The 26,899-nt window shown below is 49.5% G+C and overlaps 1 protein-coding gene across 2 annotated transcripts in view; it reads left to right on the top strand.

Annotated features, from left to right (window-relative positions):
- The window catches only part of tfr2 (transferrin receptor 2), a 99,403-nt gene that overhangs the window by 47,473 nt on the left and 25,031 nt on the right, over positions 1–26,899 (top strand). The gene's annotated exons all lie outside the window — the stretch shown is intronic.

Raw genomic sequence — 26,899 nt, 5'->3', positions numbered from 1 at the left:
TTGTACCTGTCCTGGGAGTGTTTGATGGGGACAGTGTAGAGGGAGATTTACTCTGTATCTAACCCTGTGCTGTACCTGTCCTGGGAGTGTTTGATGGGGACAGTGTAGAGGGAGCTTTACTCTGTATCTAACCCCGTGCTGTACCTGTCCTGGGAGTGTTTGATGGGGACAGTGTAGAGGGATCTTTACTCTGTTCCTAACCCCGTGCAATAACTGTCCTGGCTGTGTTTGATGGAGACAGTGTAGAGGGAGATTTACTCTGTATCTAACCCCGTGCTGTACCTGTCCTGGGAGTGTTTGATGGGGAAGGTGTAGAAGGAGCTTTACTCTGTATCTAACCCTGTATAGTACCTGCCCTGGGAGTGTTTGATGGGGGCAGTGTAGAGGGAGTTTTACTCTGCATCTAACTCCATGCTGTACCTGCCCTGGGAGTGATTCATGGGGAACGTGTAGAGGGAGATTTACTCTGTCTCTTATCCCATACTGTACCTGTCCTGGGAGTGTTTGATGGGGACAGTGTAGAGGGACATTTACTCTGTATCTAACCACGTGCTGTACCTGTCCTGGGAGTGTTTGATGGGGACAGTGTGGATGCAGATTTACTCTGTATCTAACCCCGTGCTGTACCTGTCCTTTGAGTGTGTAATGGGGACAGTGTAGAGGGAGCTTTACTCTGTATCTAACCCCTTGCTGTACCTGTCCTGGGAGTGTTTGATGGGGACAGTGTAGAGGAAGATTTACTCTATATCTCCCCCCATGCTGTACCTGTCCTGGGAGTGTTTGATGGGGACAGTGTAGAGGGAGCTTTACTCTGTATCTAACCCCGTGCTGTATCTGTCCTGGGAGTGTTCGATGGGGACAGTGTAGAGGGTGCTTTTCTCTGTAACTAACCCTGTGCTGTACCTGTCCTTGGTGTGTTTGATGGGGACAGTGAAGTGCCAACTTTTCTCTGTATCTAACCCTTTGCTGTACCTGTCCTGGGAGTGTTTGATGTGGTCAATGTAGGGGGAGCTGTACTTTGAATCTAACCCCGTGCTGTACCTGTCCTGGAAGTGATTGATCGGCACAGTGTAGAGGGATCTTTACACTATATCTCCCCCCATGCTCTATCTGTCCTAGGAGTGTTTGATGGGGACAGTGTGGAGGGAGCATTACTCTATATCTAACCCCGTGCTGTACCTGTCATGGGAGTGTTTGATGTTGACAGTGTAGAGAGAGCTTTACTCTGTATCTGACCCCGTGCTGTACCTGTCCTGGGAGTGTTTGATGGGGACAGTGTAGAGGTTGCTTTACTCTGTATCTAACCCCGTGCTGTACCTGTCCTGGGAGTGTTTGATGGGGACAGTGTAGAGGGAGCTTTACTCTGTATCTAACACCGTGCTGTACCTGTGCTGGGAGTGTTTGATGGGGACAGTGTGGAGGGAGCTTTACTCTGTATCTAACCCCATGCTGTACCTGCCCTGGGAGTGTTTGATGGGGACAGTGTAGAGGGAGATTTACTCTGTATCTAACCCCGTGCTGTACCTGTCCTGGGAGTGTTTGATAGGGACAGTGTAGAGGGAGTATTTCTCTGTATTTAACCCCATACTCTACCTGTCCTGGGACTGTTTGATGGGGACAGTATAGAGGCAGCTTTACTCTGTATCTTCCCCCATGCTGTATCTGTCCTCGGAGTGATTGATGGGGACAGTGTAGAGGGAGCTTTACTCTGTATCTAACCCCGTGCTGTACCTGTCCTGGGAGTGTTTGATGGGGACAGTGTAGAGGGAGCTTTACTCTGTATCTAACCCCGTGCTGTACCTGTCCTGGGAGTGTTTGATGGGGACAGTGTAGAGGGAGATTTATTCTGTATCTTACCCCATGCTGTACCTGTCCTTGGAATGTGTGATGGGGACAGTGTAGAGGGAGATTTACTCTGTATCTAACTACATGCTGTACCTGCCCTGGGAGGGATTCATGGGGACAGTGTAGAGGTAGATTTACTCTGCATCTAACCCCATGCTGTACCTGTCCTGGGAGTGTTTGATGCGGACAGTGTAGAGGGAGATTTACTCTGTATCTGAACCGGTGCTGTACTTGTCCTGGGAGTGTTTGATGGGGACAGTGTAGAGGGAGGTTTACTCTGTATCTCCCCCCTGATCAATCTGTCCTGGGAGTTTTTGATGGGGACAGTGTGGAGGGAGCTTTGCTCTGTATCTAACCCCGTGCTGTACCTGTCCTGGGAGTGTTTGATGGGGACAGTGTAGAGGGAGATTTACTCTGTATCTTACCCTGTGCTGTACCTGTCCTGGGAGTGTTTGATGGGGACAGTGTAGAGGGAGCTTTACTCTGTATCTAACCCCGTGCTGTACCTGCCCTGGGAGTGTTTGATGGGGACAGTGTAGAGGGAGTTTTACTCTGCACCTAACTCCATGCTGTACCTGCCCTGGGAGTGATTCATGGGGAACGTGTAGAGGGAGATTTACTCTGTCTCTTATCCCATACGGTACCTTTCCTGGGAGTGTTTGATGGGAACAGTGTAGAGGGAGCTTTACTCTGTATCTAACCCCGTGCTGTACCTGTCCTGGGAGTGTTTGATGGGGACAGTGTAGAGGGACATTTACTCTGTATCTAACCCCGTGCTGTACCTGTCCTGGGAGTGTTTGATGGGGACAGTGTAGAGGGACATTTACTCTGAATCTAACCACGTGCTGTACCTGTCCTGGGAGTGTTTGACGAGGACAGTGTAGAGGGAGCTTTACTTTGTATCTAACCCCGTGCTGTACCTGTCCTGGGAGTGTTTGATGGGGACAGTGTAGAGGGCGCTTTACTCTGTATCTAACCCTGTGCTGTACCTGTCCAGGGAGTGTTTGATGGGGACAGTGTAGAGGGAGTTTTACTCTGTATCTAACCCCATGCTGTATCTGTCCAGGGAGTATTTGATGGGGACAGTGTGGAAGGAGCTTTACTCTGTGTCTAACCCCATGCTGTATCTGTCCTGGAAGTGTTTGTTGGGGACAGTGAAGAGCAAACTTTACTCTGTATCTAACCCCGTGCTGTACCTGTCCTGGGAGTTTTTGATGGGGACAGTGTAGAGGGAGATTTACTCTGTATCTAACCCCGTGCTGTACCTGTCCTGGGAGTGATTGATGGGGACAGTGTAGAGGGAGCTTTACTCTGTATCTAACCCCGTGCTGTACCTGTCCTGGGAGTGTTTGATGCGGACAGTGTAGAGGGAGCTTTACTCTGTATCTAACCCCGTGCTGTACCTGTCCTGGGAGTGATTCATGGGGACAGTGTAGAGGGAGATTTACTCTGTATCTGACCCCATGCTGTACCTGTAATGGGAGTGTTTGATGGGGTCTGTGTAGAAGGAGCTTTACTCTGTATCTAACCCCTTATTGTACCTGCCCTGGGAGTGTTTGATGGGGACAGTGTGGAGGCAGATTTACTCTGTATCTATCCCCGTGCTGTACCTGTTCTGGGAGTGTTTGATGGGGACAGTGTTGAGAGAGCTTTACTCTGTATCTAACCCCGTGCTGTACCTGTCCTGGGAGTGTTTGATGGGGACAGTGTAGAGGGAGTTTTACTCTGTATCTAACCCGGTGCAGTACATGTCCTGGGACTGATTGATGGGGACAGTGTAGAGGGAGATTTACTCTATATCTCCCCCCATGCTGTACCTGTCCTGGGGCTGATTGATGGGGACAGTTTAGAGGGAGCATTACTCTGTATCTTACCCCGTGCTGTACCTGTCCTGGGAATGTTTGATGGGGACAGTGTAGAGGGAGCTTTTCTCTGTAACTAACCCTGTGCTGTACCTGTCCTGGGAGTGTTTGATGGGGACAGTGTAGAGGGAGCTTTTCTCTGTATCTAACACCGTGCTGTACCTGTCCTGGGAGTGTTTGATGTGGACAATGTAGAGGGAGCTGTACTTTGAATCTAACCCCGTGCTGTACCTGTCCTGGAAGTGATTGATGGGGACAGTGTAGAGGGAGCTTTACTCTGTATCTCCCCCCATGCTGTATCTGTCCTGGGAGTGTTTGATGGGGACAGTGTGGAGGGAGCATTACTCTATATCTAACCCCGTGCTGTACCAGCCCTGGGAGTGTTTGATGGGGACAGTGTAGAGGGACATTTACTCTGTATCTAACCACGTGCTGTACCTGCCCTGGGAGTGTTTGACGAGGACAGTGTAGAGGGAGATTACTCTGTATCTAACCCCGTGCGGTACCTGTCCAGGGAGTGTTTGATGGGGACAGTGTAGAGGGAGCTTTACTCTGTATCTAACCCCGTGCTGTACCTGTCCTGGGAGTGTTTGATGGGGACAGTGTAGAGGGAGCTTTACTCTGTATCTAACCCCGTGCTGTACCTGTCCTGGGAGTGTTTGATGCGCACAGTGTAGAGGGAGCTTTACTATGTATCTAACCCCGTGCTGTACCTGTCCTGGGACTGATTGATGGGGACAGTGTAGAGGGAGATTACTCTGTATCTAACCCCGTGCTGTACCTGTCCTGGGAGTGTTTGATGCGGACAGTATAGAGGGAGATTTTCTCTGTATCTAACCCCATGCTGTACCTGCCCTGGGAGTGATTCATGGGGACAGTGTAGAGGGAGATTTACTCTGTATCTGACCCTGTGCTGTCCCTGTAATGGGAGTGTTTGATGGGGACAGTGTAGAAGGAGCTTTTCTCTGTAACTAACCCTGCGCTGTACCTGTCCTTGGTGTGTTTGATGGGGCAGTGTAGAGGGAGATTTACTCTGTATCTAACCCCGTGCTATACCTGTCCTGGGAGTGTTTGATGGGGCAGTGTAGAGGGAGATTTACTCTGTATCTAACCCCGTGCTATACCTGTCCTGGGAGTGTTTGATGGGGACGGTGTAGAGGGAGTTTTACTCTGTATCTAACCCCGTGCTTTACCTGTCCTGGGAGTGTTTGATGGGGCAGTGTAGAGGGAGCTTTACTCTGTATCTAACCCCGCGCTGTACCTGTCCTGGGAGTGTTTGATGGGGACAGTGTAGAGGGAGATTTACTCTGTATCTAACCCTGTGCTGTACCTGTCCTGGGAGTGTTTGATGGGGACAGTGTAGAGGGAGCTTTACTTTGTCTCTAGCCCCGTGCTGTACCTGTCCTGGGAGTGTTTGATGGGGACAGTGTAGAGGGATCTTTACTCTGTTCCTAACCCCGTGCAATAACTGTCCTGGCTGTGTTTGATGGAGACAGTGTAGAGGGAGATTTACTCTGTATCTAACCCCGTGCTGTACCTGTCCTGGGAGTGTTTGATGGGGAAGGTGTAGAAGGAGCTTTACTCTGTATCTAACCCTGTATAGTACCTGCCCTGGGAGTGTTTGATGGGGGCAGTGTAGAGGGAGTTTTACTCTGCTTCTAACTCCATGCTGTACCTGCCCTGGGAGTGATTCATGGGGAACGTGTAGAGGGAGATTTACTCTGTCTCTTATCCCATACTGTACCTGTCCTGGGAGTGTTTGATGGGGACAGTGTAGAGGGACATTTACTCTGTATCTAACCACGTGCTGTACCTGTCCTGGGAGTGTTTGATGGGGACAGTGTGGATGCAGATTTACTCTGTATCTAACCCCGTGCTGTACCTGTCCTGGGAGTGTTTGATGGGGACAGTGTGGTGGGAGCATTACTCTATATCTAACCCCGTGCTGTATCTGTCCTGGGAGTGTTTGATGTTGACAGTGTAGAGGGAGCTTTACTCTGTATCTGACCCCGTGCTGTACCTGTCCTGGGAGTGTTTGATGGGGACAGTGTAGAGGGAGATTTACTCTGTATCTAACCCCGTGCGGTACCTGTCCTGGGAATGTTTGATGGGGACAGTGTAGAGGGAGTTTTACTCTGTATCTAACCCTGTGCTGTACCTGTCCTGGGAGTGTTTGATGGGGACAGTGTAGAGGTTGCTTTACTCTGTATCTAACCCCGTGCTGTACCTGTCCTGGGAGTGTTTGATGGGGACAGTGTAGAGGTTGCTTTACTCTGTATCTAACCCCGTGCTGTACCTGTCCTGGGAGTGTTTGATGGGGACAGTGTAGAGGGAGCTTTACTCTGTATCTAACCCCGTGCTGTACCTGTCCTGGGAGTGTTTGATGGGGACAGTGTAGAGGTTGCTTTACTCTGTATCTAACCCCGTGCTGTACCTGTCCTGGGAGTGTTTGATGGGGACAGTGTAGAGGGAGCTTTCCTCTGTATCTAACCCCGTGCTGTACCTGTCCTGGGAGTGTTTGAAGGGGACAGTGTGGAGGGAGCTTTACTCTGTATCTAACCCCGTGCTGTACCTGTCCTGGGAGTGTTTGATGGGGACAGTGTAGAGGGAGCTTTACTCTGTTTCTAACCCCGTGCTGTACCTGTCCTGGGAGTGTTTGATGGGGACAGTGTAGAGGCAGCTTTACTCTGTATCTAACCCCGTGCTGTACCTGTCCTGGGAATGTTTGATGGGGACAGTGTAGAGGGAACTTTACTCTGTATCTAACACCGTGCTGTACCTGTCCTGGGAGTATTTGATGGGGACAGTGTAGAGGGAGATTTTCTCTGTATCTAACCCCGTGCTGTACCTGTCCTGGGAGTGTTTGATGGGGACAGTGTAGAAGCAGCTTTACTCTGTATCTAACCGTGTGCTGTACCTGTCCTGGGAGTGTTTGATGCGGACAGTATAGAGGGAGATTTACTCTGTATCTAACCCCGTGCTGTACCTGTCCTGGGAGTGTTTGATGCGGACAGTATAGAGGGAGATTTACTCTGTATCTAACCCCATGCTGTACCTGTCTTGGGAATGTTTGATAGGGACAGTGTAGAGGGAGATTTACTCTGTATCTAACCCCATGCTGTACCTGTCTTGGGAATGTTTGATAGGGACAGTGTAGAGGGAGATTTACTCTGTATCTAACCCCGTGCTGTACCTGTCCTGGGAGTGTTTGATAGGGACAGTGTAGAGGGAGATTTACTCTGTATCTAACCCCATGCTGTACCTGTCTTGGGAATGTTTGATAGGGACAGTGTAGAGGGAGATTTACTCTGTATCTAACCCCGTGCTGTACCTGTCTTGGGAATGTTTGAAAGGGACAGTGTAGAGGGAGCTTTACTCTGTATCTAACCCCGTGCTGTACCTGTCCTGGGAGTGTTTGATGGGGACAGTGTAGAAGGAGCTTTACTCTGTATCTAACCCCGTGCTGTACCTGTCCTGGGAGTGATTCATGGGGACAGTGTAGAGGGAGATTTACTCTGTATCTAACCCCGTGCTGTACCTGTCCTGGGAGTGATTCATGGGGACAGTGTAGAGGGAGATTTACTCTGTATCTAACCCCTTATTGTACTAGCCCTGGGAGTGTTTGATCGGGAAGTGTAGAGGGAGATTTACTCTGTATCTAAGCCCATGCTGTACCTGGCCTGGGAGTGTTTGATGGGGACAGTGTAGAGGGAGCTTTACTCTGTATTTTCCCCCATGCTCTATCTGACCTGGGAGTGTTTGATGGGGACAGTGTGGATGCAGATTTACTCTGTATCTATGCCCGTGCTGTACCTGTTCTGGGAGTGTTTGATGGGGACAGTGTTGAGAGAGCTTTACTTTGTATCTAACCCCGTGCTGTACCTGTCCTGGGAGTGTTTGAAGGGGACAGTGTGGAGGGAGCTTTACTCTATATCTCCCCCCATGCTGTACCTGTCCTGGGGCTGATTGATGGGGACAGTTTAGAGGGAGCATTACTCTGTATCTTACCCCGTGCTGTACTTGTCCTGGGAGTGTTTGATGGGGACAGTGTAGAGGGTGCTTTTCTCTGTAACTAACCCTGCGCTGTACCTGTCCTTGGTGTGTTTGATGGGGACAATGTAGAGGGTGCTTTTCTCTGTAACTAACCCTGCGCTGTAACTGTCCTTGGTGTGTTTGATGGGGACAGTGAAGTGCCAACTTTTCTCTATATCTAACCCCGTGCTGTACCTGTCCTGGAAGTGATTGATGGGGACAGTGTAGAGGGAGCTTTACACTGTATCTCCCCCCATGCTCTGTCTGTCCTGGGAGTGTTTGATGGGGACAGTGTGGAGGGAGCATTACTCTATATCTAACCCCGTGCTGTACCTGTCCTGGGAGTGTTTGATTGGGACAGTGTAGAGGGAGCTTTTCTCTGTAACTAACCCTGTGCTGTACCTGTCCTTGGTGTGTTTGATGGGGACAGTGAAGTGCCAACTTTTCTCTATATCTAACCCCGTGCTGTACCTGCCCTGGGAGTGTTTGATGGGGACAGTGTCGAGGGAGATTTACTCTGTATCTAACCCCGTGCTGTACCTGTCCTGGGAGTGTTTGATGAGGACAGTGTAGAGGGAGCTTTACTCTGTATCTAACGCCGTGCTGTACCTGCCCTGGGAGTGTTTGATGGGGACAGTGTAGAAGGAGCTTTACTCTGTATCTAACCCCTTATTGTACCAGCCCTGGGAGTGTTTGATCGGGAAGTGTAGAGGGAGATTTACTCTGTATCTAAGCCCATGCTGTACCTGTCATGGGAGAATTTGATTGGGACAGTGTAGAGGGAATTTTACTCTGTATCTAACTCCGTGCTGTACCTGTCCTGGGAGCGTTTGATGGGGACAGTGTAGAGGGAGATTTACTCTATAACTAACACCGTATTGTACCTGTCCTGGGAGTGTTTGATGGGAACAGTGTAGAGGGAGCTTTACTCTGTATCTAACTCCATGCTGTACCTGCCCTGGGAGTGTTTGATGGGGACAGTGTAGAGGGAGATTTACTCTGTATCTAACCCCGTGCTGTACCTGTCATGGGAGAATTTGATTGGGACAGTGTAGAGGGAATTTTACTCTGTATCTAACTCCGTGCTGTACCTGTCTTGGGAGTGTTTGATGGGGACAGTATAGAGGGAGCTTTACTCTGTATCTAACCCCGTGCTGTACCTGTCCTGGGAGTGTTTGATGGGGACAGTGTAGAGGGATCTTTACTCTGTATCTAACCCCGTGCTGTACCTGCCCTGGGAGTGATTCATGGGGACAGTGTAGAGGGAGATTTACTCTGTATCTAACACCGTGCTATACCTGTCCTGGGAGTGTTTGATGGCGACAGTGTAGAGGGAGATTTACTCTGTATCTAACCCCGTGCTGTACCTGTCCTGGGAGTGTTTGATGGGACAGTGTAGAGGGAGATTTACTCCGTATCTCACCCTGTGCTGTACCAGTCCAGGGAGTGTCTGATGGGGACAATGTAGAGGGAGATTTACTCTATAACTAACACCGTATTGTACCTGTCCTGGGAGTGTTTGATGGGAACACTGTAGAGGGAGCTTTACTCTGTATCTAACTCCGTGCTGTACCTGCCCTGGGTGTGTTTGATGGGGACAGTGTAGAGGCAGATTTACACTGTATCTACCAGCATGCTGTATCTGTCCTGGGAGTGTTTGATGGGGACAGTGTAGAGGGAGATTTACTCTGTATCTAACCCTCTGCTGTACCTTTCCTGGAAGTGTTTGATGGGGACAGTGAAGAGCAAACTTTACTCTCTATCTAACCCCGTGCTGTACCTGTCCTGGAAGTGATTGATGGGGACAGTGTAGAGGGAGCTTTACACTGTATCTACCCCCCATGCTCTGTCTGTCCTGGGAGTGTTTGATGGGGACAATGTAGAGGGAGCTTTACTCTGTATCTAACCCCGTGCTGTACCTGTCCTGGGAGTGTTTGATGGGGACAGTGTAGAAGGAGCTTTACTCTGTATCTAACCCCGTGCTGTACCTGTCCTGGGAGTGTTTGATTGGGAAGTGTAGGGGGAGATTTACTCTGTATCTAAGCCCGTGCTGTACCTGTCCTGGGAGTGTTTGATGGGGACAGTGTAGAGGGAGCTTTACTCTGTATCTAACCCCGTGCTGTACCTGTCATGGGAGAATTTGATTGGGACAGTGTAGAGGGAATTTTACTCTGTATCTAACTCCGTGCTGTACCTGTCCTGGGAGTGTTTGATGGGGACAGTATAGAGGGAGCTTTACTCTGTATCTAACCCCGTGCTGTACCTGTCCTGGGAGCGTTTGATGGGGACAGTGTAGAGGGAGCTTTACTCTGTATCTAACCCCGTGCTGTACCTGTCCTGGGAGCGTTTGATGGGGACAGTGTAGATGCAGCTTTACACTGTATCTACCCGCATGCTGTATCTGTCCTGGGAGCGTTTGATGGGGCCAGTGTATAAGGAATTTTACTCTGTAACTAACTCCTTGCTGTACCTGCCCTGGGAGTGATTCATGGGGACAGTGTAGAGGGAGATTTACTCTGTATCTAACCCCATGCTGTACCTGTCCAGGGAGTGTTTGATGGGGACAGTGTAGAAGGAGCTTTTCTCTGTATCTAACCCCTTATTGTACCAGCCCTGGGAGTGTTTGATCGGGAAGTGTAGGGGGAGATTTACTCTGTATCTAAGCCCGTGCTGTACCTGTCCTGGGAGTGTTTGATAGGGACAGTGTAGAGGGAGTTTTTCTCTGTATCTAACCCCGTGCTGTACCTGTCATGGGAGAATTTGATTGGGACAGTGTAGAGGGAATTTTACTCTGTATCTAACTCCGTGCTGTACCTGTCCTGGGAGTGTTTGATGGGGACAGTATAGAGGGAGCTTTACTCTGTATCTAACCCCGTGCTGTACCTGTCCTGGGAGTGTTTGATGGGGACAGTGTAGAGGGAGATTTACTCGGTATCTAACCCTGTGCTGTACCTGCCCTGGGAGTGATTCATGGGGACAGTGTAGAGGGAGATTTACTCTATAACTAACACCGTATTGTACCTGTCCTGGGAGTGTTTGATGGGAACACTGTAGAGGGAGCTTTACTCTGTATCTAACTCCGTGCTGTACCTGCCCTGGGTGTGTTTGATGGGGACAGTGTAGAGGCAGATTTACACTGTATCTACCCGCATGCTGTATCTGTCCTGGGAGTGTTTGATGGGGACAGTGTAGAGGGAGATTTACTCTGTATCTAACCCTCTGCTGTACCTTTCCTGGAAGTGTTTGATGGGGACAGTGAAGAGCAAACTTTACTCTCTATCTAACCCCGTGCTGTACCTGTCCTGGGAGTGTTTGATGGGGACAGTGTAGAGGGAGATTTACTCTGTATCTAACCCTCTGCTGTACCTTTCCTGTAAGTGTTTGATGGGGACAGTGAAGAGCAAACTTTACTCTCTATCTAACCCCGTGCTGTACCTGTCCTGGGAGTGATTGATGGGGACAGTGTAGAAGGAGCCTTTCACTGTATCGATCCCCGTGCTGTATCTGCCCTGGGAGTGATTGATGGGGACAGTGTAGAGGGAGCTTTACTCTGTATCTAACCCCGTGCTGTACCTGCCCTGGGAGTGTTTGATGGCGACAGTGTAGAGGGTGCTTTTCTCTCTATCTAATCCCGTGCTGTACCTGTCCTGGGAGTGTTTGATGGGGACAGTGTAGAGGCAGTTTTACTCTGTATCTAACTCCGTGCTGTACCTGTCCTGGGAGTGTTTGATGGGGACAGTGTAGAGGGAGCTTTACTCTGTATCTAACCCCGTGCTGTACCTGTCCTTGGAGTGTGTGATGGGGACAGTGTAGATGGAGCTTTAATCTGTATCTAACTCCGTGCTGTACCTGTCATGGGAGAATTTGATTGGGACAGTGTAGAGGGAATTTTACTCTGTATCTAACTCCGTGCTGTACCTGTCATGGGAGAATTTGATTGGGACAGTGCAGAGGGAATTTTACTCTGTATCTAACTCCGTGCTGTACCTGTCATGGGAGAATTTGATTGGGACAGTGTAGAGGGAATTTTACTCTGTATCTAACTCCGTGCTGTACCTTTCATGGGAGAATTTGATTGGGACAGTGTAGAGGGAATTTTACTCTGTATCTAACTCCGTGCTGTACCTGTCTTGGGAGTGTTTGATGGGGAAAGTGTAGAGGGAGCTTTACTCTGTATCTAACCCCATGCTGTACCTGTCCTGGGAGCGTTTGATGGGGACAGTGTAGAGGGAGATTTACACTGTATCTACCAGCATGCTGTATCTGTCCTGGGAGTGTTTGATGGGGACAGTGTAGAGGGAGATTTACTCTGTATCTAACCCTCTGCTGTACCTTTCCTGGAAGTGTTTGATGGGGACAGTGAAGAGCAAACTTTACTCTCTATCTAACCCCGTGCTGTACCTGTCCTGGGAGTGATTGATGGGGACAGTGTAGAAGGAGCCTTTCACTGTATCGATCCCCGTGCTGTATCTGCCCTGGAAGTGATTGATGGGGACAGTGTAGAGGGAGTTTTACACTGTATCTAACCCCGTGCTGTACCTGCCCTGGGAGTGTTTGATGGCGACAGTGTGGAGGGAGCATTACTCTATATCTAACCCCGTGCTGTACCTGTCCTGGGAGTGTTTGATGGGGACAATGTAGAGGGAGCTTTACTCTGTATCTAACCCCTTATTGTACCAGCCCTGGGAGTGTTTGATCGGGAAGTGTAGGGGGAGATTTACTCTGTATCTAAGCCCGTGCTGTACCTGTCCTGGGAGTGTTTGATAGGGACAGTGTAGAGGGAGTTTTTCTCTGTATCTAACCCCGTGCTGTACCTGTCATGGGAGAATTTGATTGGGACAGTGTAGAGGGAATTTTACTCTGTATCTAACTCCGTGCTGTACCTGTCCTGGGAGTGTTTGATGGGGACAGTATAGAGGGAGCTTTACTCTGTATCTAACCCCATGCTGTACCTGTCCTGGGAGCGTTTGATGGGGACAGTGTAGAGGGAGCTTTACTCTGTATCTAACCCCATGCTGTACCTTTCCTGGGAGCGTTTGATGGGGACAGTGTAGATGCAGCTTTACACTGTATCTACCCGCATGCTGTATCTGTCCTGGGAGTGTTTGATGGGGCCAGTGTATAAGGAATTTTACTCTGTAACTAACTCCGTGCTGTACCTGCCCTGGGAGTGATTCATGGGGACAGTGTAGAGGGAGATTTACTCTGTATCTAACCCCATGCTGTACCTGTCCTGGGAGTGTTTGATGGGGACAGTGTAGAGGGAGCTTTACTCTGTATCTAACTCCGTGCTGTACCTGTCATGGGAGAATTTGATTGGGACAGTGTAGAGGGAATTTTACTCTGTATCTAACTCCGTGCTGTACCTGTCATGGGAGAATTTGATTGGGACAGTGCAGAGGGAATTTTACTCTGTATCTAACTCCGTGCTGTACCTGTCATGGGAGAATTTGATTGGGACAGTGTAGAGGGAATTTTACTCTGTATCTAACTCCGTGCTGTACCTTTCATGGGAGAATTTGATTGGGACAGTGTAGAGGGAATTTTACTCTGTATCTAACTCCGTGCTGTACCTGTCTTGGGAGTGTTTGATGGGGAAAGTGTAGAGGGAGCTTTACTCTGTATCTAACCCCATGCTGTACCTGTCCTGGGAGCGTTTGATGGGGACAGTGTAGAGGGAGATTTACACTGTATCTACCAGCATGCTGTATCTGTCCTGGGAGTGTTTGATGGGGACAGTGTAGAGGGAGATTTACTCTGTATCTAACCCTCTGCTGTACCTTTCCTGGAAGTGTTTGATGGGGACAGTGAAGAGCAAACTTTACTCTCTATCTAACCCCGTGCTGTACCTGTCCTGGGAGTGATTGATGGGGACAGTGTAGAAGGAGCCTTTCACTGTATCGATCCCCGTGCTGTATCTGCCCTGGAAGTGATTGATGGGGACAGTGTAGAGGGAGTTTTACACTGTATCTAACCCCGTGCTGTACCTGCCCTGGGAGTGTTTGATGGCGACAGTGTGGAGGGAGCATTACTCTATATCTAACCCCGTGCTGTACCTGTCCTGGGAGTGTTTGATGGGGACAATGTAGAGGGAGCTTTACTCTGTATCTAACCCCTTATTGTACCAGCCCTGGGAGTGTTTGATCGGGAAGTGTAGGGGGAGATTTACTCTGTATCTAAGCCCGTGCTGTACCTGTCCTGGGAGTGTTTGATAGGGACAGTGTAGAGGGAGTTTTTCTCTGTATCTAACCCCGTGCTGTACCTGTCATGGGAGAATTTGATTGGGACAGTGTAGAGGGAATTTTACTCTGTATCTAACTCCGTGCTGTACCTGTCCTGGGAGTGTTTGATGGGGACAGTATAGAGGGAGCTTTACTCTGTATCTAACCCCATGCTGTACCTGTCCTGGGAGCGTTTGATGGGGACAGTGTAGAGGGAGCTTTACTCTGTATCTAACCCCATGCTGTACCTTTCCTGGGAGCGTTTGATGGGGACAGTGTAGATGCAGCTTTACACTGTATCTACCCGCATGCTGTATCTGTCCTGGGAGTGTTTGATGGGGCCAGTGTATAAGGAATTTTACTCTGTAACTAACTCCGTGCTGTACCTGCCCTGGGAGTGATTCATGGGGACAGTGTAGAGGGAGATTTACTCTGTATCTAACCCCATGCTGTACCTGTCCAGGGAGTGTTTGATGGGGACAGTGTAGAAGGAGCTTTTCTCTGTATCTAACCCCTTATTGTTCCAGCCCTGGGAGTGTTTGATCGGGAAGTGTAGGGGGAGATTTACTCTGTATCTAAGCCCGTGCTGTATCTGTCCTGGGAGTGTTTGATAGGGACAGTGTAGAGGGAGTTTTTCTCTGTATCTAACCCCGTGCTGTACCTGTCATGGGAGAATTTGATTGGGACAGTGTAGAGGGAATTTTACTCTGTATCTAACTCCGTGCTGTACCTGTCCTGGGAGTGTTGATGGGGACAGTATAGAGGGAGCTTTACTCTGTATCTAACCCCGTGCTGTACCTGTCCTGGGAGTGTTTGATGGGGACAGTGTAGAGGGAGATTTACTCTGTATCTAACCCTGTGCTGTACCTGCCCTGGGAGTGATTCATGGGGACAGTGTAGAGGAAGATTTACTCCGTATCTCACCCTGTGCTGTACCAGTCCAGGGAGTGTCTGATGGGGACAGTGTAGAGGGAGATTTACTCTATAACTAACACCGTATTGTACCTGTCCTGGGAGTGTTTGATGGGAACACTGTAGAGGGAGCTTTACTCTGTATCTAACTCCGTGCTGTACCTGCCCTGGGTGTGTTTGATGGGGACAGTGTAGAGGCAGATTTACACTGTATCTACCCGCATGCTGTATCTGTCCTGGGAGTGTTTGATGGGGACAGTGTAGAGGGAGATTTACTCTGTATCTAACCCTCTGCTGTACCTTTCCTGGAAGTGTTTGATGGGGACAGTGAAGAGCAAACTTTACTCTCTATCTAACCCCGTGCTGTACCTGTCCTGGGAGTGTTTGATGGGGACAGTGTAGAGGGAGATTTACTCTGTATCTAACCCTCTGCTGTACCTTTCCTGGAAGTGTTTGATGGGGACAGTGAAGAGCAAACTTTACTCTCTATCTAACCCCGTGCTGTACCTGTCCTGGGAGTGATTGATGGGGACAGTGTAGAAGGAGCCTTTCACTGTATCGATCCCCGTGCTGTATCTGCCCTGGGAGTGATTGATGGGGACAGTGTAGAGGGAGCTTTACTCTGTATCTAACCCCGTGCTGTACCTGTCCTGGGAGTGTTTGATGGGGACAGTGTAGAGGCAGTTTTACTCTGTATCTAACTCCGTGCTGTACCTGCCCTGGGTGTGTTTGATGGGGACAGTGTAGAGGCAGATTTACACTGTATCTACCCGCATGCTGTATCTGTCCTGGGAGTGTTTGATGGGGACAGTGTAGAGGGAGCTTTACTCTGTATCTAACCCCGTGCTGTACCTGTCCTGGGAGTGTTTGATGGGGACAGTGTAGAGGGAGCTTTACTCTGTATCTAACCCTGTGCTGTACCTGTCCTGGGAGTGTTTGATGGAGACAGTGTAGAGGGATCTTTACTCTGTATCTAACCCCGTGCTGTACCTGTCCTGTGAGTGTGTGATGGGGACAGTGTAGATGGAGCTTTAATCTGTATCTAACCCCATGCTTTACCTGTCATGGGAGAATTTGATTGGGACAGTGTAGAGGGAATTTTACTCTGTATCTAACTCCGTGCTGTACCTGTCATGGGAGAATTTGATTGGGACAGTGTAGAGGGAATTTTACTCTGTATCTAACTCCGTGCTGTACCTGTCATGGGAGAATTTGATTGGGACAGTGTAGAGGGAATTTTACTCTGTATCTAACCCCGTGCTGTACCTGTCCTGGGAGTGTTTGATGGGGACAGTGTAGAGGGAGCTTTACTCTGTATCTAACCCCATGCTGTACCTGTCCTGGGAGCGTTTGATGGGGACAGTGTAGAGGGAGATTTACTCTATAACTAACACCATATTGTACCTGTCCTGGGAGTGTTTGATGGGAACAGTGTAGAGGGAGCTTTACTCTGTATCTAACTCCGTGCTGTACCTGCCCTGGGTGTGTTTGATGGGGACAGTGTAGATGCAGATTTACACTGTATCTACCCGCATGCTGTATCTGTCCTGGGAGTGTTTGATGGGGCCAGTGTAGAGGGAGATTTACTCTGTATCTAACCCTCTGCTGTACCTTTCCTGGAAGTGTTTGATGGGGACAGTGAAGAGCAAACTTTACTCTCTATCTAACCCCGTGCTGTACCTGTCCTGGGAGTGTTTGATGGGGACAGTGTAGAGGGAGATTTACTCTGTATCTAACCCTCTGCTGTACCTTTCCTGGAAGTGTTTGATGGGGACAGTGAAGAGCAAACTTTACTCTCTATCTAACCCCGTGCTGTACCTGTCCTGGGAGTGATTGATGGGGACAGTGTAGAAGGAGCCTTTCACTGTATCGATCCCCGTGCTGTATCTGCCCTGGGAGTGATTGATGGGGACAGTGTAGAGGGAGCTTTACTCTGTATCTAACCCCGTGCTGTACCTGCCCTGGGAGTGTTTGATGGCGACAGTGTAGAGGGTGCTTTTCTCTCTATCTAATCCCGTGCTGTACCTGTCCTGGGAGTGTTTGATGGGGACAGTGTAGAGGCAGTTTTACTCTGTATCTAACTCCGTGCTGTACCTGCCCTGGGTGTGTTTGATGGGGACAGTGTAGAGGCAGATTTACACTGTATCTACCCGCATGCTGTATCTGTCCTGGGAGTGTTTGATGGGGACAGTGTAGAGGGAGCTTTACTCTGTATCTAACCCCGTGCTGTACTGTCCTGTGAGTGTGTGATGGGGACAGTGTAGATGGAGCTTTACTCTGTATCTAACCCCGTGCTGTACCTGTCCTGGGAGTGTTTGATGGGGACAGTGTAGAGGGAATTTTACTCTGTATCTAACTCCGTGCTGTACCTGTCATGGGAGAATTTGATTGGGACAGTGTAGAGTGAGTTTACTCGGTATCTAACCCCGTGCTGTACCTGTCCTGGGAGTGTTTGATGGGGACAGTGTAGAGGGAATTTTACTCTGTATCTAACCCTGTGCTGTACCTGTCCTGGGAGTGTTTGATGGGGACAGTATAGAGGGAGATTTACTCCGTATCTCACCCTGTGCTGTACCTGTCCTGGGAGTGTTTGATGGGGACAGTGTAAAGGGAGCTTTACTCTGTATCTAACCCCGTGCTGTACCTGTCCTGGGAGTATTTGATGGGGACAGTGTAGAGGGAGCTTTATTCTGTATCTAACCCCGTGCTGTACCTGTCCTGGGAGTGTTTGATGGGGACAGTGTAGAGGGAGTTTTACTCTGTATCTAACCCTGTGCTGTACCTGTCCTGGGAGTGTTTGATGGGGACAGCGTAGAGGGAGATTTACTCTGTATCTAACCCCGTGCTGTACCTGTCCTGGGAGTGTTTGATGGGGACAGTGTAGAGGGCGCTTTACTCTGTATCTAACCCCGTGCTGTACCTGTCCTGGGAGTGTTTGATGGGGACAGTGTAGAGTGAGTTTACTCTGTATCTAACCCCGTGCTGTACCAGTCCTGGGAGTGTTTGATGGGGACAGTGTAGAAAGAGCTTTACTCTGTATCTAACCCGGTATTGTACCTGTCCTGGGATTGTTTGATGGGGACAGTGTAGAGGGAGCTTTACTCTGTATCTAACCCCGTGCTGTACCTGCCCTGGGAGTGTTTGATGGGGACAGTGTAGAGGGAGATTTACTCTTTGTTTAACCCCGAGCTGTACCTGTCCTGGGAGTGCTGGATGGGGACAATGTAGAGGGAGCTTTACTCTGTATCTAACCCCGTGCTGTACCTGTCCTGGGAGTGTTTGATGGGGACAGTGCAGAGGGAGATTTACTCTGTATCTAACCCTCTGCTGTACCTTTCCTGGAAGTGTTTGATGGGGACAGTGAAGAGCAAACTTTACTCTCTATCTAACCCCGTGCTGTACCTGTCCTGGGAGTGATTGATGGGGACAGTGTAGAAGGAGCCTTTCACTGTATCGATCCCCGTGCTGTATCTGCCCTGGGAGTGATTGATGGGGACAGTGTAGAGGGAGCTTTACTCTGTATCTAACCCCGTGCTGTACCTGTCCTGGGAGTGTTTGATGGGGACAGTGTAGAGGCAGTTTTACTCTGTATCTAACTCCGTGCTGTACCTGCCCTGGGTGTGTTTGATGGGGACAGTGTAGAGGCAGATTTACACTGTATCTACCCGCATGCTGTATCTGTCCTGGGAGTGTTTGATGGGGACAGTGTAGAGGGAGCTTTACTCTGTATCTAACGCCGTGCTGTACCTGTCCTGGGAGTGTTTGATGGGGACAGTGTAGAAGGAGCTTTACTCTGTATCTAACCCTGTGCTGTACCTGTCCTGGGAGTGTTTGATGGGGACAGTGTAGAGAGAGCTTTACTCTGTATCTAACCCCGTGCTGTACCTGTCCTGGGAGTGTTTGATGGGGACAATGTAGAGGGAGCTTTACTCTGTATCTAACCCCATGCTGTACCTGTCCTGGGAGTGTTTGATGGGGACAGTGTAGAGGGAGCTTTACTCTGTATCTAACCCCGTGCTGTACCTGTCCTGGGAGTGTTTGATGGGGACAGTGTAGAGGGAGCTTTACTCTGTATCTAACCCCGTGCTGTACCTGTCCTGGGAGTGTTTGATGGGGACAATGTAGAGGGAGCTTTACTCTGTATCTAACCCCATGCTGTACCTGTCCTGGGAGTGTTTGATGGGGACAGTGTAGAGGGAGCTTTACTCTGTATCTAACCCCGTGCTGTACCTGTCCTGGGAGTGTTTGATGGGGACAATGTAGAGGGAGCTTTACTCTGTATCTAACCCCATGCTGTACCTGTCCTGGGAGTGTTTGATGGGGACAATGTAGAGGGAGCTTTACTCTGTATCTAACCCCATGCTGTACCTGTCCTGGGAGTGTTTGATGGGGACAGTGTAGAGTGAGTTTACTCTGTATCTAACCCCGTGCTGTACCAGTCCTGGGAGTGTTTGATGGGGACAGTGTAGAAAGAGCTTTACTCTGTATCTAACCCCGTGCTGTACCTGTCATGGGAGAATTTGATTGGGACAGTGTAGAGGGAATTTTACTCTGTATCTAACCCCGTGCTGTACCTGTCATGGGAGAATTTGATTGGGACAGTGTAGAGGGAGCTTTACTCTGTATCTAACTCCGTGCTGTACCTGTCATGGGAGAATTTGATTGGGACAGTGTAGAGGGAATTTTACTCTGTATCTAACTCCGTGCTGTACCTGTCTTGGGAGTGTTTGATGGGGAAAGTGTAGAGGGAGCTTTACTCTGTATCTAACCCCATGCTGTACCTGTCCTGGGAGCGTTTGATGGGGACAGTGTAGAGGGAGATTTACTCTATAACTAACACCATATTGTACCTGTCCTGGGAGTGTTTGATGGGAACAGTGTAGAGGGAGCTTTACTCTGTATCTAACCCCGTGCTGTACCTGCTCTGGGAGTGTTTGATGGGAACAGTGTAGAGGGAGCTTTACTCTGTATCTAACTCCGTGCTGTACCTGCCCTGGGTGTGTTTGATGGGGACAGTGTAGATGCAGATTTACACTGTATCTACCCGCATGCTGTATCTGTCCTGGGAGTGTTTGATGGGGCCAGTGTAGAGGGAGATTTACTCTGTATCTAACCCTCTGCTGTACCTTTCCTGGAAGTGTTTGATGGGGACAGTGAAGAGCAAACTTTACTCTCTATCTAACCCCGTGCTGTACCTGTCCTGGGAGTGTTTGATGGGGACAGTGTAGAGGGAGATTTACTCTGTATCTAACCCTCTGCTGTACCTTTCCTGGAAGTGTTTGATGGGGACAGTGAAGAGCAAACTTTACTCTCTATCTAACCCCGTGCTGTACCTGTCCTGGGAGTGATTGATGGGGACAGTGTAGAAGGAGCCTTTCACTGTATCGATCCCCGTGCTGTATCTGCCCTGGGAGTGATTGATGGGGACAGTGTAGAGGGAGCTTTACTCTGTATCTAACCCCGTGCTGTACCTGCCCTGAGAGTGTTTGATGGCGACAGTGTAGAGGGTGCTTTTCTCTCTATCTAATCCCGTGCTGTACCTGTCCTGGGAGTGTTTGATGGGGACAGTGTAGAGGCAGTTTTACTCTGTATCTAACTCCGTGCTGTACCTGCCCTGGGTGTGTTTGATGGGGACAGTGTAGAGGCAGATTTACACTGTATCTACCCGCATGCTGTATCTGTCCTGGGAGTGTTTGATGGGGACAGTGTAGAGGGAGCTTTACTCTGTATCTAACCCCGTGCTGTACCTGTCCTGGGAGTGTTTGATGGGGACAGTGTAGAGGGAGCTTTACTCTGTATCTAACCCCGTGCTGTACCTGTCATGGGAGAATTTGATTGGGACAGTGTAGAGGGAATTTTACTCTGTATCTATCTCCGTGCTGTACCTGTCCTGGGAGTGTTTGATGGGGACAGTATAGAGGGAGCTTTACTCTGTATCTAACCCCGTGCTGTACCTGTCCTGGGAGTGTTTGATGGGGACAGTGTAGAGGGAGATTTACTCTGTATCTAACCCTGTGCTGTACCTGCCCTGGGAGTGATTCATGGGGACAGTGTAGAGGAAGATTTACTCCGTATCTCACCCTGTGCTGTACCAGTCCAGGGAGTGTCTGATGGGGACAGTGTAGAGGGAGATTTACTCTATAACTAACACCGTATTGTACCTGTCCTGGGAGTGTTTGATGGGAACACTGTAGAGGGAGCTTTACTCTGTATCTAACTCCGTGCTGTACCTGCCCTGGGTGTGTTTGATGGGGACAGTGTAGAGGGAGCTTTACTCTGTATCTAACCCTGTGCTGTACCTGTCCTGGGAGTGTTTGATGGAGACAGTGTAGAGGGATCTTTACTCTGTATCTAACCCCGTGCTGTACCTGTCCTGTGAGTGTGTGATGGGGACAGTGTAGATGGAGCTTTAATCTGTATCTAACCCCATGCTTTACCTGTCATGGGAGAATTTGATTGGGACAGTGTAGAGGGAATTTTACTCTGTATCTAACTCCGTGCTGTACCTGTCATGGGAGAATTTGATTGGGACAGTGTAGAGGGAATTTTACTCTGTATCTAACTCCGTGCTGTACCTGTCATGGGAGAATTTGATTGGGACAGTGTAGAGGGAATTTTACTCTGTATCTAACCCCGTGCTGTACCTGTCCTGGGAGTGTTTGATGGGGACAGTGTAGAGGGAGCTTTACTCTGTATCTAACCCCATGCTGTACCTGTCCTGGGAGCGTTTGATGGGGACAGTGTAGAGGGAGATTTACTCTATAACTAACACCATATTGTACCTGTCCTGGGAGTGTTTGATGGGAACAGTGTAGAGGGAGCTTTACTCTGTATCTAACTCCGTGCTGTACCTGCCCTGGGTGTGTTTGATGGGGACAGTGTAGATGCAGATTTACACTGTATCTACCCGCATGCTGTATCTGTCCTGGGAGTGTTTGATGGGGCCAGTGTAGAGGGAGATTTACTCTGTATCTAACCCTCTGCTGTACCTTTCCTGGAAGTGTTTGATGGGGACAGTGAAGAGCAAACTTTACTCTCTATCTAACCCCGTGCTGTACCTGTCCTGGGAGTGTTTGATGGGGACAGTGTAGAGGGAGATTTACTCTGTATCTAACCCTCTGCTGTACCTTTCCTGGAAGTGTTTGATGGGGACAGTGAAGAGCAAACTTTACTCTCTATCTAACCCCGTGCTGTACCTGTCCTGGGAGTGATTGATGGGGACAGTGTAGAAGGAGCCTTTCACTGTATCGATCCCCGTGCTGTATCTGCCCTGGGAGTGATTGATGGGGACAGTGTAGAGGGAGCTTTACTCTGTATCTAACCCCGTGCTGTACCTGCCCTGGGAGTGTTTGATGGCGACAGTGTAGAGGGTGCTTTTCTCTCTATCTAATCCCGTGCTGTACCTGTCCTGGGAGTGTTTGATGGGGACAGTGTAGAGGCAGTTTTACTCTGTATCTAACTCCGTGCTGTACCTGCCCTGGGTGTGTTTGATGGGGACAGTGTAGAGGCAGATTTACACTGTATCTACCCGCATGCTGTATCTGTCCTGGGAGTGTTTGATGGGGACAGTGTAGAGGGAGCTTTACTCTGTATCTAACCCCGTGCTGTACTGTCCTGTGAGTGTGTGATGGGGACAGTGTAGATGGAGCTTTAATCTGTATCTAACCCCGTGCTTTACCTGTCATGGGAGAATTTGATTGGGACAGTGTAGAGGGAATTTTACTCTGTATCTAACTCCGTGCTGTACCTGTCATGGGAGAATTTGATTGGGACAGTGCAGAGGGAATTTTACTCTGTATCTAACTCCGTGCTGTACCTGTCATGGGAGAATTTGATTGGGACAGTGTAGAGGGAATTTTACTCTGTATCTAACCCCGTGCTGTACCTGTCCTGGGAGTGTTTGATGGGGACAGTGTAGAGGGAATTTTACTCTGTATCTAACTCCGTGCTGTACCTGTCATGGGAGAATTTGATTGGGACAGTGTAGAGTGAGTTTACTCGGTATCTAACACCGTGCTGTACCTGTCCTGGGAGTGTTTGATGGGGACAGTGTAGAGGGAATTTTACTCTGTATCTAACCCTGTGCTGTACCTGTCCTGGGAGTGTTTGATGGGGACAGTATAGAGGGAGATTTACTCCGTATCTCACCCTGTGCTGTACCTGTCCTGGGAGTGTTTGATGGGGACAGTGTAAAGGGAGCTTTACTCTGTATCTAACCCCGTGCTGTACCTGTCCTGGGAGTGTTTGATGGGGACGGTGTAGAGGGAGCTTTAGTCTGTATCTAACCCCGTGCTGTACCTGTCCTGGGAGTGTTTGATGGGGACAGTGTAGAGGGAGCTTTATTCTGTATCTAACCCCGTGCTGTACCTGTCCTGGGAGTGTTTGATAGGGACAGTGTAGAGGGAGCTTTGCTCTGTATCTAACCCCGTGCTGTACCTGTCCTGGGAGTGTTTGATGGGGACAGTGTAGAGTGAGTTTACTCTGTATCTAACCCCGTGCTGTACCAGTCCTGGGAGTGTTTGATGGGGACAGTGTAGAAAGAGCTTTACTCTGTATCTAACCCGGTATTGTACCTGTCCTGGGAGTGTTTGATGGGGACAGTGTAGAGGGAGATTTACTCTGTATCTAACCCCGTGCTGTACCTGTCCTGGGAGTGTTTGATGGGGACAGTGTAGAGGGAGCTTTACTCTGTATCTAACCCCGTGCTGTACCTGCCCTGGGAGTGTTTGATGGGGACAGTGTAGAGGGAGATTTACTCTTTGTTTAACCCCGAGCTGTACCTGTCCTGGGAGTGCTGGATGGGGACAATGTAGAGGGAGCTTTACTCTGTATCTAACCCCGTGCTGTACCTGTCCTGGGAGTGTTTGATGGGGACAGTGCAGAGGGAGATTTACTCTGTATCTAACCCTCTGCTGTACCTTTCCTGGAAGTGTTTGATGGGGACAGTGAAGAGCAAACTTTACTCTCTATCTAACCCCGTGCTGTACCTGTCCTGGGAGTGATTGATGGGGACAGTGTAGAAGGAGCCTTTCACTGTATCGATCCCCGTGCTGTATCTGCCCTGGGAGTGATTGATGGGGACAGTGTAGAGGGAGCTTTACTCTGTATCTAACCCCGTGCTGTACCTGTCCTGGGAGTGTTTGATGGGGACAGTGTAGAGGCAGTTTTACTCTGTATCTAACTCCGTGCTGTACCTGCCCTGGGTGTGTTTGATGGGGACAGTGTAGAGGCAGATTTACACTGTATCTACCCGCATGCTGTATCTGTCCTGGGAGTGTTTGATGGGGACAGTGTAGAGGGAGCTTTACTCTGTATCTAACCCCGTGCTGTACCTGTCCTGGGAGAATTTGATTGGGACAGTGTAGAGGGAGCTTTACTCTGTATCTAACCCCATGCTGTACCTGTCCTGGGAGCGTTTGATGGGGACAGTGTAGAGGGAGATTTACTCTATAACTAACACCATATTGTACCTGTCCTGGGAGTGTTTGATGGGAACAGTGTAGAGGGAGCTTTACTCTGTATCTAACTCCGTGCTGTACCTGCCCTGGGTGTGTTTGATGGGGACAGTGTAGATGCAGATTTACACTGTATCTACCCGCATGCTGTATCTGTCCTGGGAGTGTTTGATGGGGCCAGTGTAGAGGGAGATTTACTCTGTATCTAACCCTCTGCTGTACCTTTCCTGGAAGTGTTTGATGGGGACAGTGAAGAGCAAACTTTACTCTCTATCTAACCCCGTGCTGTACCTGTCCTGGGAGTGTTTGATGGGGACAGTGTAGAGGGAGATTTACTCTGTATCTAACCCTCTGCTGTACCTTTCCTGGAAGTGTTTGATGGGGACAGTGAAGAGCAAACTTTACTCTCTATCTAACCCCGTGCTGTACCTGTCCTGGGAGTGATTGATGGGGACAGTGTAGAAGGAGCCTTTCACTGTATCGATCCCCGTGCTGTATCTGCCCTGGGAGTGATTGATGGGGACAGTGTAGAGGGAGCTTTACTCTGTATCTAACCCCGTGCTGTACCTGCCCTGAGAGTGTTTGATGGCGACAGTGTAGAGGGAGCTTTACTCTGTATCTAACCCCGTGCTGTACCTGTCCTTGGAGTGTGTGATGGGGACAGTGTAGATGGAGCTTTAATCTGTATCTAACCCCGTGCTTTACCTGTCATGGGAGAATTTGATTGGGACAGTGTAGAGGGAATTTTACTCTGTATCTAACTCCGTGCTGTACCTGTCATGGGAGAATTTGATTGGGACAGTGCAGAGGGAATTTTACTCTGTATCTAACTCCGTGCTGTACCTGTCATGGGAGAATTTGATTGGGACAGTGTAGAGGGAATTTTACTCTGTATCTAACTCCGTGCTGTACCTGTCATGGGAGAATTTGATTGGGACAGTGTAGAGTGAGTTTACTCGGTATCTAACCCCGTGCTGTACCTGTCCTGGGAGTGTTTGATGGGGACAGTGTAGAGGGAATTTTACTCTGTATCTAACCCTGTGCTGTACCTGTCCTGGGAGTGTTTGATGGGGACAGTATAGAGGGAGATTTACTCCGTATCTCACCCTGTGCTGTACCTGTCCTGGGAGTGTTTGATGGGGACAGTGTAGAGGGAGCTTTAATCTGTATCTCACCCCGTGCTGTACCTGTCCTGGGAGTGTTTGATGGGGACAGTGTAGAGGGAGCTTTACTCTGTATCTAACCCCGTGCTGTACCTGTCCTGGGAGTGTTTGATGGGGACAGTGTAGAGGGAGTTTTACTCTGTATCTAACCCTGTGCTGTACCTGTCCTGGGAGTGTTTGATGGGGACAGTGTAGAGAGAGCTTTACTCTGTATCTAACCCCGTGCTGTACCTGTCCTGGGAGTGTTTGATGGGGACAGTGTAGAGTGAGTTTACTCTGTATCTAACCCCGTGCTGTACCAGTCCTGGGAGTGTTTGATGGGGACAGTGTAGAAAGAGCTTTACTCTGTATCTAACCCGGTATTGTACCTGTCCTGGGATTGTTTGATGGGGACAGTGTAGAGGGAGCTTTACTCTGTATCTAACCCCGTGCTGTACCTGCCCTGGGAGTGTTTGATGGGGACAGTGTAGAGGGAGATTTACTCTTTGTTTAACCCCGAGCTGTACCTGTCCTGGGAGTGTTTGATGGGGACAGTGCAGAGGAAGATTTACTCTGTATCGATCCCCGTGCTGTATCTGTCCTGGGAGTGTTTGATGGGGACAGTGTAGAGGGAACTTTACTCTGTATCTAACCCCGTGCTGTACCTGTCCTGGGAGTGTTTGATGGGGACAGTGTAGAGGGAGTTTTTCTCTGTTTCTCCCCCCATGCTGTACCTGTCCTGGGAGTGTGTGATGGGGACAGTGTAGAGGGCGCTTTACTCTGTATCTAACACCGTGATCTAACTGTACTGGGATTGTTTGATGGGGACAGTATAGACGGAGCTTTACTCTGTATCTAATACCATGCTGTACCTCTCCGGGGAGTGTTTGATGGGGACTGTGTAGAGGGAGCTTTACTCTGTATCTAACCCTGTGCTGTACCTGTCCTGGGAGTGTTTGATGGGGACAGTGTATAGGGGGCTTTACTGTGTATCTAACCCCTTGCTGTACCTGTCTTGGGAGTGTTTGATGGGGACAGTGTAGAGGGTGCTTTACTCTGTATCTAACCCTGTGCTGTACCTGTCCTGGGAGTGTTTGATGGGGACCGTGTAGAGGGAGATTTACTCTGTATCTAACCCCGTGCTGTACCTGTCCTGGGTGTGTTTGATGGGGACAGTGTAGAGGGAGCTTTTCTCTGTATCTAACCCCGTGCTGTACCTGCCCTGGGAGTGTTTGATGGGGACAGTGTAGAGGGAGCTTTACTCTGTAACTAACCCCAAGCTGTACCTGTCCTGGGAGCGTTTGATGGGGACAGTGTAGAGGGAGTTTTACTCTGTATCTAACCCCATGCTGTACCTGCCCTGGGAGTGATTCATTGGGACAGTGTAGAGGGAGATTTACTCGGTATCTCACCCTGTGCTGTACCATTCC

Source organism: Carcharodon carcharias, chromosome 33 (assembly GCF_017639515.1).
Source record: "Carcharodon carcharias isolate sCarCar2 chromosome 33, sCarCar2.pri, whole genome shotgun sequence".
In the NCBI taxonomy this organism is placed as follows: domain Eukaryota; kingdom Metazoa; phylum Chordata; class Chondrichthyes; order Lamniformes; family Lamnidae; genus Carcharodon; species Carcharodon carcharias.
The sequence above is the reverse complement of the archived record's forward strand: the minus strand, read 5'-3'. Positions and strand labels throughout refer to the sequence as shown.